Source organism: Papio anubis, chromosome 6 (assembly GCF_008728515.1).
Source record: "Papio anubis isolate 15944 chromosome 6, Panubis1.0, whole genome shotgun sequence".
Lineage (NCBI taxonomy): Eukaryota > Metazoa > Chordata > Mammalia > Primates > Cercopithecidae > Papio > Papio anubis.
Genome location: NC_044981.1, coordinates 134,107,465 through 134,123,162, shown reverse-complemented (window position 1 = coordinate 134,123,162; position 15,698 = coordinate 134,107,465). Strand labels below are relative to the sequence as shown.

The 15,698-nt window shown below is 35.1% G+C and overlaps 1 long non-coding RNA gene across 1 annotated transcript in view; it reads left to right on the top strand.

Moving 5' to 3' along the window:
* Window positions 1-15,698, top strand: part of LOC116275363 — a 163,888-nt gene that overhangs the window by 78,757 nt on the left and 69,433 nt on the right. The window lies entirely within an intron of this gene.

Genomic DNA, 15,698 nt, shown 5'->3' with positions numbered 1-15,698 from the left:
TATAGAGAATACACACAGTAAGTGTACATTCATTTTGTACTTGTTTACAATATTGTTTTTGAGGACATTTCATTGTGAATAATACAGAAAATTTACCTTCTGCACAGGACCTATCAAGAGTCTCGGGCAGAAAGACGTTTGAGCTCTGCTGATCTAGACCTGTGTGCTTAGATAATGAGTCCAGCTATTCTTGCCAGAACGGCTTGGCAATTATGATTCAATCTCTGTAGCTTTTCAGTCAGTGTGAAATTATTGCAAAAACCAAAATCTGCTTTCTGATACATTTATTTCAAGTGATATTGCTTTAATAATGTACCCCCAATCCAAGTACACTTTACAAGAAAAATGTTGTATTTAGCCTGCATATGCAAGTTGCATATCCTCCCCATTAGAATAGTAACTTTCCAAATTGTTTAGGAAAGATACCTCCAAAGAATTTGCATAATTATTATATTGCGATCTGGATTTGTGAAATCAAAGGTCTTGGATATCTAAATTAGTAGGAATATCTGCACACAACCCCTCAATCCACTGATTACATGGCTTACTTTAGGTTTTCTTTGTTTAGGCTTATTTTGGAATAATTTATTTATTCATTACCAGTAGTAGAGAATGTGGAGGTTGGTTTTTATCTCCTCTGTTTTATCCCCCTTTTTATTCTTCTTTTATTGTTCATTTTAACATGCCACCTGTGGGGTTTTCTCCTTGACCTAACTAGTATTCTTCTGGCTAAGACCATATTTTATTAGTTTTATGGCTTGTCTTGCCTTTATTCAAAATCACAGGTCTAGAAAAAGACTGGATACAAATGTAAAATGTAAAGAAGAACAAAAATACACTTTAAAAAAGACTTAGGATTGCCAATATAAAGTCCATTATTAGCATTCATAAAATAAACTATTTTAGATCCAATAAGGATGAAATGCTCTACCTTTAATTTCTGTGACAGTATTAAAAATACTGTGTATGGGATATATCCTACTTTATAGGAATTAACTTTGAGCATGCAAATAAAACAGGAATCATATAACCAGTCTTATGTATTTAAGATTTAATCTAAAGTCAAAATATTTTATATATTTGATGTGTATCCTTAGGTTATCACTTTATGTAGATAGATGTGGAAGTCTTTAATACTTAACAAAACACATATAATAGGCTGGGTACTTACCTATATCATCTGATATAAAACTCCTGTGAGGTAACTAGGGCTGACTCTAGATAACAAACTCTCATCAATATACTGCAGTATGTCTCACGTAAGCTATATTTGTGGCACAACTTGATGTGTGGTGTAATAGTCATAGTTATGAATAAGCATATATTTGGATAATACAGGAGGATGCAACTCACTCTTCCTAGAATAGTAATGATTTCACAGAGAAACTAATATTCATACTGGGACACAAGGAATGCATAGGATTTTATCTAGTCCAATTTAATTCTTGTACAACAAAAGTTGGAAAGAGAAAATGTCATTGACTTTGGAAAGTAGGAACTCTTGCTATGAAAGTTGGAGGTGAAGAGTATTCCAACAAAAAGAATAGTATGAAATGATATAGTCAGTTAAGGGAAAGCCAAGAAATTGAAGTTCATAAGATTGGGAAGGTAAACAAGATGGTGAAGAAGTAGAGTAAGGGGTTTCGAACTCATCTAAGGTCAGGTTATCAAGGGCATTATTGCCAAGATAAGGAATAATTCTGCAGGCATGGAGAGCTAGCCAGTATTTTAAAGCAATAAGACTGACATCAATTTATGAGCTTTTATAAAAAGATTATCAAGTTATACTGTGGAGGTTGTACCAAAGAGGAACAGATTGATAGCAGTGCCAATTATACAGAAATGATACTGATCTATTTTTTTTCTTTTTAGCAGAAAAGGAAGCCATGAGTTTTTCTAGGAAGAGCTCTCTTATATGTAACTAATTAGCATTGGTTTTACTGCTAGATTACAATAAAATATATAAAGATTAGACAACATTGTTTATAATTAATTTTTTGCATTTTTTATTTTCGACAAGACAGTTTATCATCAATAGTTTATATAATGATTTGAATACATCTTCATCCTTTTTTCTTCATACTTTTTAAAATAATGTTTTTCATATGTTCAAGTTACTATTCATCCATGTGGTTGACAGAGGTCCATGAGGTTGATAAATGAACTCCATTGTAACCAAAACAACTATTTTTAAAAATAAATATGTCTCCTTTACCAAGAGTTTGAAGACATCTAAAAGCAAAAGCAGTTGATCTGTTTTACCTTCCTTACCTGACACTTCCTGCAAAGAAAACACAATGTAAATTGTTAGAAAAAGATTCAAAAGGTAGCTGACTGAAAAGAAAAGGTGGAAAAAGTGCATAAACGAGCAACACAACAAAAGACAATTTAATTCTTGTACAACGAAAGTTGAAAAGACAAAATGTCATCGACTTTGGAAAGTAGTAACTCTTGCTATGAGGATTATTATTAATGTTATATATAATGCCTTTATTATTTATTCTGTTATGTTTATGTTGTTCAAAATCTCTACTGTGATAGATTATGAAACAGAGAATATTCTTGTGCCTGGAATTGTTTGTCCATGTCAAATATTGTTTGATGATTTTGACTTGATTTGACAAGTCAGGTCAATCAAAACAATCAAGGCTCTATGCCATATTTAGTCTCATTATACTGTCAAAATTTAGATATTTTGTAATAGTAAAGCATATTAATTGTTTGCTGCAAGAAGTTCAGGGTCCTTAGCTGTCCTTCTAGCATGGAAAATATTGTTCATTTTAGCGAATATGTAAAGGAATAGTTGGATTAACTTTTGAGCAAAGCAATTTATTTCCTTACTTAATGCAAGACTAGTACTAATGATTCTTGTAACAATTGTCATAAAGATGATTCATATTTTTCTATGTGGCTTTATAAATGCACCATCTAGCATAAGATAGAAGATTCTAGTTTAATTGCTAACATTTATCTTTTTGGGTCTCATTTTCCCCCTGGAGTAACATTTCTAGAAATGATAAAAAAAATCATTACTTAAAAGATTGGGCCTTAAAATTGGAATTCAAAGTTATTAGACAAAAATTTCTGTGGGGGTGGAAAGTGCATGTATTATCCTAAGTTATATATTATTTTGGCTGTTAAGCCATAGATATAATTAAGGGGTTAATTGTTATAATTGTCTTTGGAGGTCAAAGTTTAGATTGAATGAGCAATTGAAACTTGCTATGTTTTAAATGTAAGAAAAATAGAAATTTGCTTTACAGTTAATCTTTTAAATAAGACCTTACAGGAGAGTTCTTTTCTGTCATTCTCCCTCTCTTGTCCTCTGCCTTGTCCAATCTCCATTACTTCCTTTTTGCCTCTTTTCCCTCCACAAATATTTATTGATAGATTACTGAATGAGTATAAATTGTATTAATGCAGTGACAAATACATTGCTGTACAAACAAATAGAAAACTTTCTTAGAGTAAAACACTGTTAAGGTTAGTTTTGAGCAACATTTGAAGAAGGAAAGGGCTGCAGTGTTGGAGGGAAGACATCAAGAGTGGGCAGTAACTACATCAGGATAAAATTGACCATTTAGGAGCAAGTCCAAAAGTCCAGTTAGGTAGAAGGAGTCTTAGAGGCACGGTAGCACTAGAGGGCAAGAAGTCATGTTCAAGCTAGCAGAGGGGGAAGTTCTATTAGACGATGACTCAAGTAAGGAAATAATAAACAAACTACAGTTCTAGCAGGCCCTCATGAGGGAAAATTGCATGATACAGAAAGGGGCATTGGCAATGAGAAGGGAGGCACAAGCAGTGCTGGACTATCAAAGAGGATAGATTCATTTTAAGAGAAACCAAGTCACTTTGGCTTCAACAGTGAACATTGGTTGGTCCATAGTGTGGATCGACAAACAGGGTGAACCTTTGCCAAAAATATTAATTTAAATTGTTTGGTTAGCTGCTACTGTTGTTGTTTTGAGGGGAGATTATAGCTATCATGCAATCAAAACAGTATCTAACGAGGACAATTTCAGAGAGCATAGTGATTAAGAGTATGTACTTTGGAGTCAGATTGCCTGAATTCAAATCCTAGTTTCACTATTTACAAACTTTGTGACTTTGGGCAAATTATTTAACCTCTTTGTACCTCAGTGTTCTTATATTTAAAATGGGGAGAATAATAGCACATACCTCAAAAGATGCCCATAAACATTAATTGAAATATTTGTAAAGTGCTTAGAATAATACCTGACCAATAGTAAATGGTTGTTAAGTGTATATGTGTGTGTGTGTGTGTATATATATGTATATATCTGTGTGTGTGTGTGTGTAATAAAGGCTGTATGTTGAGTAGCTCATGACAGAAATGGTAAAGACTATCATTTTAGGGAACAAAAGACAAATGTATAATAATGTTTGAACTTGAAGTAAAGCTTGCAGTATGTAAAGGATGGAGTGGATCTAGAGTTTATTTCTTCTAGTTTTACAAGGCCGATCTATCATGATCTTGCCCAAACATGCTAAATTAGCCTAGATGTATTGTTAGCTCAGCCAGGTAAGTATTAAAAGGATCTAGTTTCAAATTCCTGCTTTAGGGAACAAGGACTGTTGAGACTCCAAACCACTCTAGAGTTAGTAAAACTGGACCAAGCTTCTCTTTCTAGGAGTCTTGAGAATATTCAGGGTTAGAAATCTCGGTGCTTCTGAGAACACCATACCACATAATCTACATAAATCCAGACTCCAAAGAAACATGTCAAACACAAGACCTGAAAGGATTTTAGAGCTGGTTCAGAGGCTGTTACCTGTATTTTGCTCATTCATGAATTGTTGGCACTTGTGGTTTGCAAAATGTTTTGTGGGTGGCACCTGGGACTTTTTGACATTTGGAAGTCTCATTTAATATTTGAGTCTCTGATGCAGTCATTTGGAGAGTTCTAAAAATATGAAGATATTTTGCAGAAATTTTAGGATGATGCAGATTAAGAAATGGTTGATTGTCCTGTTGAGAGGTTGATTCAGATTTTCTGTTATTCTAGAGGGAGAGTTCTATTGATGACAAAAATGTAAATTTCTTTCTATGTCACTTTTTCAGTCTATGGGGAGAAGCAAAGGATTATTCTTTACAGTATGTTTTCTAATGATTTGTCCAAACTAATTTTGTATTCCAGAATCACATACTGCTCTTGCGTTTTTCTCCCCACATTTCCCTTCAGTGGATTATTTATACTTTTAACAAAATGATGAATGGTCATTGTATATTCAAAATGTGTTTACTTCCTCTGGAGAATCTGAGTGAAGCAAGTACATTCTTGCAGAAGAATCCTAATGTGGTTACCTGCTCCTTTGAAATTGGTTTTATCTTTGATTCTGAGAATTATCTACAAATTGAATGCTGTATATTAAAAAGCTACAATATTTCATATTTTTAATAGCAGAGATAAAATTGTAGAAACAAGTTATAATAGAGAAAGGATTTTAGTTTCTTCTGGAGAACAGTATTTCATAACATAAAATAAATCCACTTAGGGATTTATAGAATATTTTCTCTACATATTACTGTGAAACTTTTAAGACATAATTTTTTTTCTCCTTCCTGGAAATCCTTTCTCTCTCCTCTCTGTGGCCCTTCTCTATCCCCCACCCCATTATTGTACTTTGGCACTTAAGCATCTAACTACAGTTTTGACCTAACAGATACATCTGTTTGTTTCCGTATAGTAATATATGTTTATTTTAGAGAAGAAAAAATAAGATGAAGTAAAAATATACAGCAACTGAGGCACAAAATTTTGCGATGACTTGCTTCATTTTCCCCTTCCTAATTAATCAAAGTACTATCAAATGTTCTGCTTAAATTTCTCAAATTAGAATATAGGAAATATCTTTCAGATATTTTTTTAAAATGTAATTATATACATAAGCATAAGTAATAGCACAGAATGTTGCATAAGCTGAAAATGTATATAAACTTAGCTGTCATTGATCATACTGAAAATTATTTCTAAGCTAGACTTCAATAAACTACAGATTTTCAAGATTTTTAGAATTGTAAGCTCTGATCAAGGCACTGTGTTACTTACATGGGGATGTATGTATGTGCATGACCTGGTCCATACTTTCCAGAAATTTATAATTTAGTTGAAGAGAAAGGAAGTAGACACCATGAAGATACAATCTATCTGTGAGTGGCATAGATTTTGCTATAGCTCAGAAGAATAAAGGCATTTTTTTCATTTCAATAGTTTTTGGGGAAAAAGTGGTAGTTTATTACATAGATAAGTTCTTTAGTGGTGATTTCTGAGATTTTGGTGCACCCATCACCTGAGCAGTATACACTGTACCCAATGTGTAATCTTTTATCCCTCATCCCCTGCCACTCTTCCCCGAGTCCCCAAAGTCCATGGTATTATTCTTGTGATGCCATTGCATTCTCATAGCTTAGCTCCCACTTATAAGTGAGAACATAGGATGTCTGGTTTTCCATTCCTGAGTTACTTCACTTAGAATAATGGTCTCCAACTCCATCCTGGCTGCTGCAAATGTCATTATTTTGTTCGTTTTTATGGCCGAGTAGTATTCCATGATACATACACACACACACCACACACACACGCGCACACACACACACACACACACACACACCACATTTTCTTTATCCACTTGTTGATTGATGGGCATTTGGGCTGGTTCCATATTTTTGGAACTACAAATTGTACTGCTTTAAACATGCATGTGCAAGTGTCTTTTTCATATAATGGCTTATTTTCCTCTGGGCAATACCCAGTATTGAGATTTCTGGATCAAATGGTAGACTTAGTTCTTTAAGGAATCTTCATACTGTTTTCCATAGTGGCTTACTAGTTTACATTTGACCAGCAGTGTAAAAGTGATCTCTTTTCTCCACATCCAAGCCAACATCTATTTTTTTTTTTTAATTATGGCCAATTTTTGAATGAGTAAGTTGGTATCTCATTGTGGTTTGAATTTTCATTTCCCAGATAATTAGTGATGTGGACCATGACCTATTTTGGGTGCAAGTTTGGCTTTGGGAAGTGCTTTGGAGCTTCTTCTGAATCCAACCACTGAGCTGATCATCGAAAGTCGTATAAAATCCACTTCTCACTGCATGTCACAATTCAATCTAGAAATGGTTTGTTGTTTTTGTGTTGAATAAGAGAATATGACACTTCCAAATGACTTTTTTTTTTTTTTAATTTTCAGTCAGCTCATGAGGCACTCACTTATTGAGCTTTTTCACCTTTCCAATTTGCTTCAAATGTCAAACAACCATAGAATGGTCAATGTTGAGTTCTTCTGCAACTTCTTGTGTAGTTGTAGGAGGATCAGCTTCAATGATGGCTCTCAATTAGTCATTGTCGACTTCTGATGGCTGGCCACTATGCTTCACATCTTCAACACTCTCACCTCCTTTGCAAAACTTCTTGAATCGCCACTGCACAGTATGTTCATTAGCAGTTCCTGGGCCAAATGCGTTATTGATGTTGTGAGTTGTCTCCGCTGCTTTATGACCCATTTTGAACTCAAATAAGAAAATCGCCCAAATTTGCATTTGGCTAACATCATTTCCATAGTCTAAAATAAATATAAAATAAACAGCAAGTAAGTCATCAGCAAAACAACATAAAGCAAGAAATGCACATTAAAATGATATACGGCATAACAACACTTATTTAAGAATGTATTTTAATATCAAACAGCAAATTTCAACAATGCAAAAACTGCAATTACGTTTGCACCAACCTGATAACTGTGAAATATACTTTGCTTTAGGCTGCTTCTGTCACTGAAGCTGACTAGTTACAATCTTACTAGGCACTGAGAATTGAAAGGACGGTGCCACAGTTGACACAGATCACCAGTCCTACACTATTCAAAATTTTACATTAAAAAATATTTATTACCCCGTCTCTACTAAAAAATACAAAATCTAGCCGGGCGAGCTGGCAGGCGCCTGTAGCCCCAGCTACTAGGGAGGCTGAGGCAGGAGAATGGCGTAAATCCAGGAGGCGGAGCTTGCCGTGAGCTGAGATCCAGCCACTGCACGCCAGCCTGGGCGACAGACAATATATATATATATATATATATATAGAGAGAGAGAGAGAGAGAGAGAGAGAGAGAACTTTTCATATTCAAGGGACTGTAAAAGACAATGGAAATAATTTTCTAGAAGAGTAAAAAACAGATTTGTCTCCAAAAATTTCACCATCCACATATGGAAACAATTAGGCTAAAAAGTCAAAACAAACAAATCAAAGCTTTAATGAAACATGGTTAAAGGAGCTCAGAAAAAAGGGTGTCTAATTCTGTTTTGGGGTATATGGTAAGCCATGACCAGAGGAGTAAATCTCAGGATAAGTCCTAAAGATAGACCAGGTAGGAAAGCGTATTTCAGGCAGAGGAAACTGTATAGGCAGATACACCAAAGTGACGTAAAGTAGAGAATCCTAAGGAAATTGCAGACTAAATAGTACAGTGCTGATGGAGTTGTCAAAGCCATGACCCCAGAGTGTGGCAAAGGGCAGCTCATGAAATGTCTTGCACATTAGCCCGAGGTAACGTGTTTTGAAGTGCAGTCCTTCGAGTCCTGTAATGTTAAAAGAAATAATGCTGTCATAATTCCTAAACATATTATGCCAAGATATAACACAAATCTATGAAGTGTTGTGAAACAGGATGGTGCAGTCTAATGCGAAACAAGTGGTCATTTTTCAGGATGAATCTAGATTCCCTGGGGTGAAGGAGAGTCAGAGTGTAAATAGATACAGAATGTTTAATGAGCTTTGAAAGACAATCTTTATTGAGTCAGAATGTAAAAGAGTCACAAAATGAATAACACAAATGTATTAATTTATCTAATAAATATTTATTAACTGCCTTTAATGTATCCCTGTGGGAGATGAGAGTCTTACTCTTGAGAATTTTGTAACATACCGCAAACATCAAGATCTTCGAGTCTGGAGAACCAAAGTAATAGAATTGGCTGGACGATGTTGTGGCTACTTCCTGCCCTCCAAGTGTCTTGAGTTAATAATATTGCTGATCTGGAAAGAGTAGGAAGGTTAATGAACAACTGCATTTCTTAATGTTCTTGTATGTGTTTCTTTTGAGAACTGAATGTTAGCCTATTTATAAGACATGCCACAAAGTGATCTAGTAGGAACTCTTTAAGCTCATGCTACAAACTTGGGGTTGTGAATTAAGCAAATAAGTTGGTATTTTTAGTAGGTAATGAAAGGAGGAAAGTTGTGGATGAGTAGAACAAAAAGATAGGTTTAACAATCATAACACACAAAGTCGTTTGGTGGTCTATATCCAAACTTTCATTGATTTTGTTCATGTTTTGTCCTAGAATCTTGAGAATTGGGAGAATCTAGTCTCTTCCCCAACCTCAGAGGTGAAGCTTGATTAGTCCAGGCCAGTTATGGTAATTCCATACCATTGTCAAGTGACTCATTCTGTTATGGAAATAGGATGACAGAATTTTGGCAAATAAGATATGAGGGAAAATCAGTTGGGTAGCCTCTGAGACAGTTTTAGCTATTCTTATTTAGGATAGAAAGATGAGAAAATGCCCTGTTCTGGCTTTTCAGTATTACTGTGTGAGGATGTAATATTTGAAGCTGTTGCAGCCATCTTGCTATCATGAAGGGCCAGAGGACATAGTTCTACTTTGTGATGAAGGCAGTATGGAAGGGATGAAAAGGACAGGAGTTATTTTTTGTATAATGGACTGAAGAATTAACCAGCTAACCATTCTTGCCCTGCCACAGCTCTAAACTCTTACATAACATAGAAAACGTATTTACAAAAGCCAATTTTGTTTCAATTGCTTTTCTGTTCCTTGCAGCTGAAAGCATTCTTGTGGAGGAATGTGCTTCTTCTATCCTCTTATTTTCAGTATCTGGAAGCCTGTAAATTAAACAAACAACAACAAAAAAGGCAAACCTACAGGAGGAAGGGCATATATTTCTTTTCTTCTTAAAATTTTATTGAAGTATGATTGACATACAAAAAATCTGTACATATTTAATGTACAAAACTTTATGATTTTGAAGATAAGCATACATCCATGAAGCCAGCACCACCGTCTATGCCTTAAACGTATTCGTTACCTACAAGAGTTTAAAACTTTATTGAAGTATGACTGACATACAAAAAATCTGTGCATATTTAATGTACACAACTTTATGATTTTGAAGATAATATACATCCATGAAGCCAGCACCACTGTCTATGCCATAAACTATTCATTACCTACGAGTTTAATCCTGACTTCTTATCTATTATTCTTATCTCATATGATACCAAAAAGAGAAAATAATTTTAAAATATCACCACAAAGAAGCATCAAAACACAAAGATAACATGAGATGGAGAGAGGAACACAATAACTGCAAAACATTCAGAAAAACAGTTAACAAAATGGCAATAGTAAGTTGTTACCTATCAATAATTACTTTAAATGCAAGTGGATTAAACTCACCAATAAAAAGACACAGAGTGGCAGAATGGGTTAAAAAATAAAACCAGAATCGAACTATACACGGTCTCCTTTCTCTTTTCCGTATCTGCTGTAAGTTTTTTCTTTGTGATTACAATGAGGCTTGCATAAAACTCTTTGTTACTGTAACAGTCCATTTTGATTAATGACAACTTCAACTGCATAAAAAAACTATACTTGCACTCCCCTGCCTCACTTTATTTTATTAACGTCAGAATTAACTTATTTTTATATTATGTATTCATTATCCAACTTGCTGTAGTTATCGTTTCTCTGAATGTTTTGCCTTTTAAGCTCTATGTTAGGGTTAAGAGTGATTTATGTACCCTCATTACTATTTTACATTATTCTGTATTTGTGTATATATTTACCTTTACCATTGAGAGTTATGCTTTTATATGTTTTCATATTACTGTTTAGTGTTCTTTAATCTCAATTTGAAGAACTCCTTTCAGCACTTCTTACATGACAGGTCTAATAGTGATAAACTCCTTAGTTTTGGTTTCTCTGGGAAAGCCTTTATGTCCTGTTCATTATTAGAGGAATTAGAGGAAAGATTTTCCAGATATATTATTATTGGTTAGCAGTTTCTTTTTTCAGCACTTTGAATATATTATCCTATTCTCTCCTAGCCTGGAAAGTTTCTGCTGAAAAATTCATTAATAGTTTCACAGGGATCCTTCCTATGTGATGAGTCACATTTTTCTTACAGCTTTTAAAATTCTCTCTTTGACTTTTAGCAATTTAGTGATAATGTGTCTTACTGTAGACCTCTTTATTCTTTAAGTTCCACCTGGGGTTTTGGGGGCTTCATAAATCTGGATGTTCATTTTCCTTTTCAGATTTGGGAAATTTTTACCCATTATTTCTTTAAGTAAGGATTTTGCCTCTTTCTCTTTTATTTATTTTTTTTCCTGAGGCACCCATAAGGTAAATATTTATTTGCAGGATGGTGTTCTATAAGTCCTGTAGGCTTTCTTCACTCTTTTTCATTTTTTATCTTTTCATTCCTCTGAGTAGATAATTTTAAATGACTTGTATTTGAACTAATAAATTCATTTTTCTACATGATAGTCTGCTGTTGAAATTATACAAATTTTGAATTCAATTATTTTCTTTGGTGGTAGAATTTCTGTTTGGTTCTCTTTTATGATTTCTGTCTCTTTGAGGAACTTCTTGTTTTGCTCCTCTATCATTTTCCTGATTTGTTTATTTGTCTATCTGTGTTTGCTTGTGGCTCATTGAGCTTAAGATGATTATTTTGAATTCTTATCAGGCAGTTCATAGATCTCCATTTCTTTACAGTTGGTTACTGCCATTTTGTTTTGTTCCTTTGGTGGTGTCGTGTTTCCCTGATTCTTTGTGAATTTTAGGCCTTGTCTTCATGTCTATGCATTTGAAAACATCATTTTTCCAGTCTTTACACACTAATCAGTCCAGTCAGAGATTCTGGGTGAGCTGGTTGGTCAGGTGGGGGCAGGACTGCTATTGATATCTTTGGGAAGGTAGCCTGTAACCTGGGTTTCTGGGAGCAGGCCTGGCTATGGTTTCCACTGGAGTAGGTCTGGTTTTGGGGTCATGATAAAGTCTAATATACACTTTCCTCTTCCTTTCTTCCACAGGTGAACTCCTGGGCCAGTAAGATCTCTTTGGGCACTTGATTAAGTGAGCTAGGGAAATACTGATGTGGAAGTGAAACCATCCTTTCTACTCTGCTTATTGTACCTTTTCTAATTTCTGTGCTCTATTTGTGTGTTGCAGCCTTTCACCTGGATTCCAGAGTTCTTATCAAGATGTTTTGTCCGTCGATGTTTGTTAAATTCATTTCTGTGGGATGACGAGGGCTGGAACCATCTATTCCACCATATTGCCGATCTCATTTCCCCATATGTTGCTTTATTGATATTAATATTTTATATGCTTGAGGCCTCAGAAAAAGAAGTGAAAACCCCAAAAGGCAGTTGGACCCAGAGGCCTATATACCACTTTAATGAAGGGCAATACATTGCAGAGAAGAAATCAGCAATAAAAAAAGGGATTTGGGCTCCTAGGGACTGTAAATTGTGAAAATGTGACTAGTATAGTAGATAAAGCCTGTTTAGTATGGTTTGTCACACAGATAGGAGTTGTTTACCTCTTCCAGGTACAGGAGAGGAGAACACCTTTGAAAATGGAAACTTATGTCACTTTTACAAAGGAAAATTTATCCTGTGATTTTAGGCAGAAAGTTGACACCAGAGAATTCTTCCTGCTGCTTCTCAATTTCCTTCAGCTCAAAATGATCCTTATGCCAATATGGAATATTTTTGGGGTGGCATATTCTGCTCCTCTTCAGCATCCTTCCTGGTACGTGAATTACCCAACTCTTGTGTTCTCAGAAGTTGGGCTTGAGCCTTTTGTTCAGGCTTATGGGTACATTTTGTACTCTCTAGGAGCTAAAGCAGATGGGAAGGTAGTTTTTAGCTAAGATATTTTTACAAATCATAATTTTTATGTCTATAGTAAAACCAAATTTTAAGCATCATTACAGCAAATCTGAAGTGGATAAATGAGTTGAGAATTTTTTTTAAAATTAAAATGGTTTTAAGAAATTGACATGTAGGTTCTAAGCTAAGATTTAATAGCTAACAATTAAGTCATCTTCCTTATTTTTATGACTGCTGAGAGCAAAAACACAAAGACCTAAAGCAAGTAATTGAAATAAAAAATGATGGATTGGGCCGGCAGCTATTCTTTAGATATAAAAATAAACACAGTCTGTCTGGAATTTAAAGGGAGTTGGTGATCCTTAACCCTTCCTTCAGATAGACATGTAAGAAATACAAAGTTTAACCCTTAATAAATAAAGCTTGGGAGTAAGGAAATTCAGAAATTTGAATCATATGACCAATAAAAGGTCTCTCTTTATGTCACTATTGATATCATTTGTGTAGGGGTTTGAATGGCATTTAAGAACCTCTTGGTTATATGAAATTGAATTTCAGTGAAACTAGGCTGTTATTTTGTGAAGTATCTGACTTAGCATTTTTTAAGGAAGATATCATTTTAATTAGTGTATTTTAAGGTCGAGTGGATAGTTTTACTCTTCTTAAGTAATGATTTTCTTCACAAACTTCAGTTCTGTGTCATATATTACTGACCTTTACAATGTCTCTGAGTTACTGCTGTTTTCCGTTCTTAAATTGGGAGAACTTTATTCCTGATTGAGAAGCAAGAACTGAAAATGTCACTTTTCCCTTTGAGGTGTGGAGGAAATCTTTTGGAAATGTTCAGTCTCTAGTTTCATAATGTGTAACTTATACTTGTATAGAATGTTAGGTCAATTTTTTTTTTAATCAGTGGCATTTCTCACATTCAGGTGTAAGGGCTTGACGCTCATGTAGATACAGGAAGTGAAACACAAAAAGTCTCCACTTGTTTTAGGGAATTCAGTACCCAGACGAGAGCAATTACAGGCAATATTATGTTGGCAAGAAATGTCAGAGTTCAAATGGCCAGTCTGAGTGTTCACTTTTTCCTTTACTTGCTCAGTAATCATGGCTTTAGAAGGTTCTCTTTTTAAGAAAAGCTGTGACCTCACCTGAATTGAAAGGTGGAAGCAATATTTCTTATCGTGTGTGGCATGGCCTCTGGTCAAGTGAAAATTATTCACTCACTTGGAAAATGTCTTTGGTATAGGAAATGATGTCCTGAAATTCATTAAGGGTTTACCATGTGGTTGGATTGTCTATAAGAAGTGATCACAGAACTTCAAACATCATTCCATTAATAACAGCTTCCTAGGCTGCGGGGAGAAGAACTTCATTTTCTCAAATATTTATTGAATACCACTACAGGACATGGGCCTGTACTAGGTTATTGATGTTTCTAGATAAGAAGTTTCCTTAACTATCTATAGTTTCCTTAACTGTACCTCAACTATATCACCTGTAGCTTATTACGTGTAGATATCTCTGCATGTATGATCTATTTTCTTCTACTACTACAGACTAGTAGATAACAGAGTTTGCAATTCTACCAAAAGAACCTATAGTCCCAGCTACTCAGGAGGCTGAGGGGGGAGAATCTCTTGAACCCGGGAGGCAGAGCTTGGCTGAGATCGCACTACTGCACTCAAGCCTGGCAACAGAGCAAGACTCCGTTTCAAAAAAAAAACTCGTTTTGGGTTCCAATCGCTTTCCTTAGGGAATTATTCCCCTCAAGCTCCAAAGAGAGTGGACAGAAATATCTTATCTCTCCAATGAGTAATTATGACTTTTCTTTAAGTCTACTACTACTGTAGTCTACTACTACAGACTAGTGGAAGGAAATAGATCATACATGCAGAGATACCTACACGTAATGAGCTGCAGGTGATATAGTTGAGGTACAATTAGATGTGGGTAATACAGTTGAGGTAGTTATAGCTGAGGTGCAAGGGACAAAAGTTAAACACTATGTGATTAAAAGAAAATCATCCATCATCTGAACAACAACTATTCATTGACCATCTCTAATGTGCCATGGATCATGCTTTGTACAGGTGTTATGATGGTGAACAAAATAGACTTTTGGCGTTTATTCTTGAATGGTAATGTATTAATTAAAAGGTCTCATTAATGTTTAATTACAAACTAGATTAACTATTGTGGTTGAAGTGGACAGCTGGGTCGGGGTGGAGTATATCAAGGATAGAGAATTTCAGTTCTGTATATTATTAATTAACTGGGAACCAGGAGGTATGTTCTATACTTAGATTTAGTTGTGTAGCCTTTTGTGCTTCAATTTCGTCATCTTCAAAAGCAGGAAGAGCTATATTCATCTTTTCTCACAAAGCAAATTAACATAAATGAAGGAGCCTTGGAAGATGGAAAGCATTATACAAATGTAAGTTGTATAGAGTTTTATGGTAATTGCTAAAAATACTGAGGCAGAGATAATCCTTTGTAGACAGAGGTTTTGGTTAACTTGTAAGAATAGAGTTAGTAGAATGCTAGATGCAGAAAACAGATTTCAGTGATTTCAGGAGAAAATCAGAGGGAAGGAAGAAACGCGAGGTGGGGCCAGAAGTGGAAGTCTTCAATTCCTTTAGAAAAGGCACATGCAGATAGGCGCGGTGGCTCACGCCTGTAATCCAAGCACTTTGGGAGGCCGAAGTGGGTGGATCACAAAGTCAAGAGATCGAGACCATCCTGGCCAACATGGT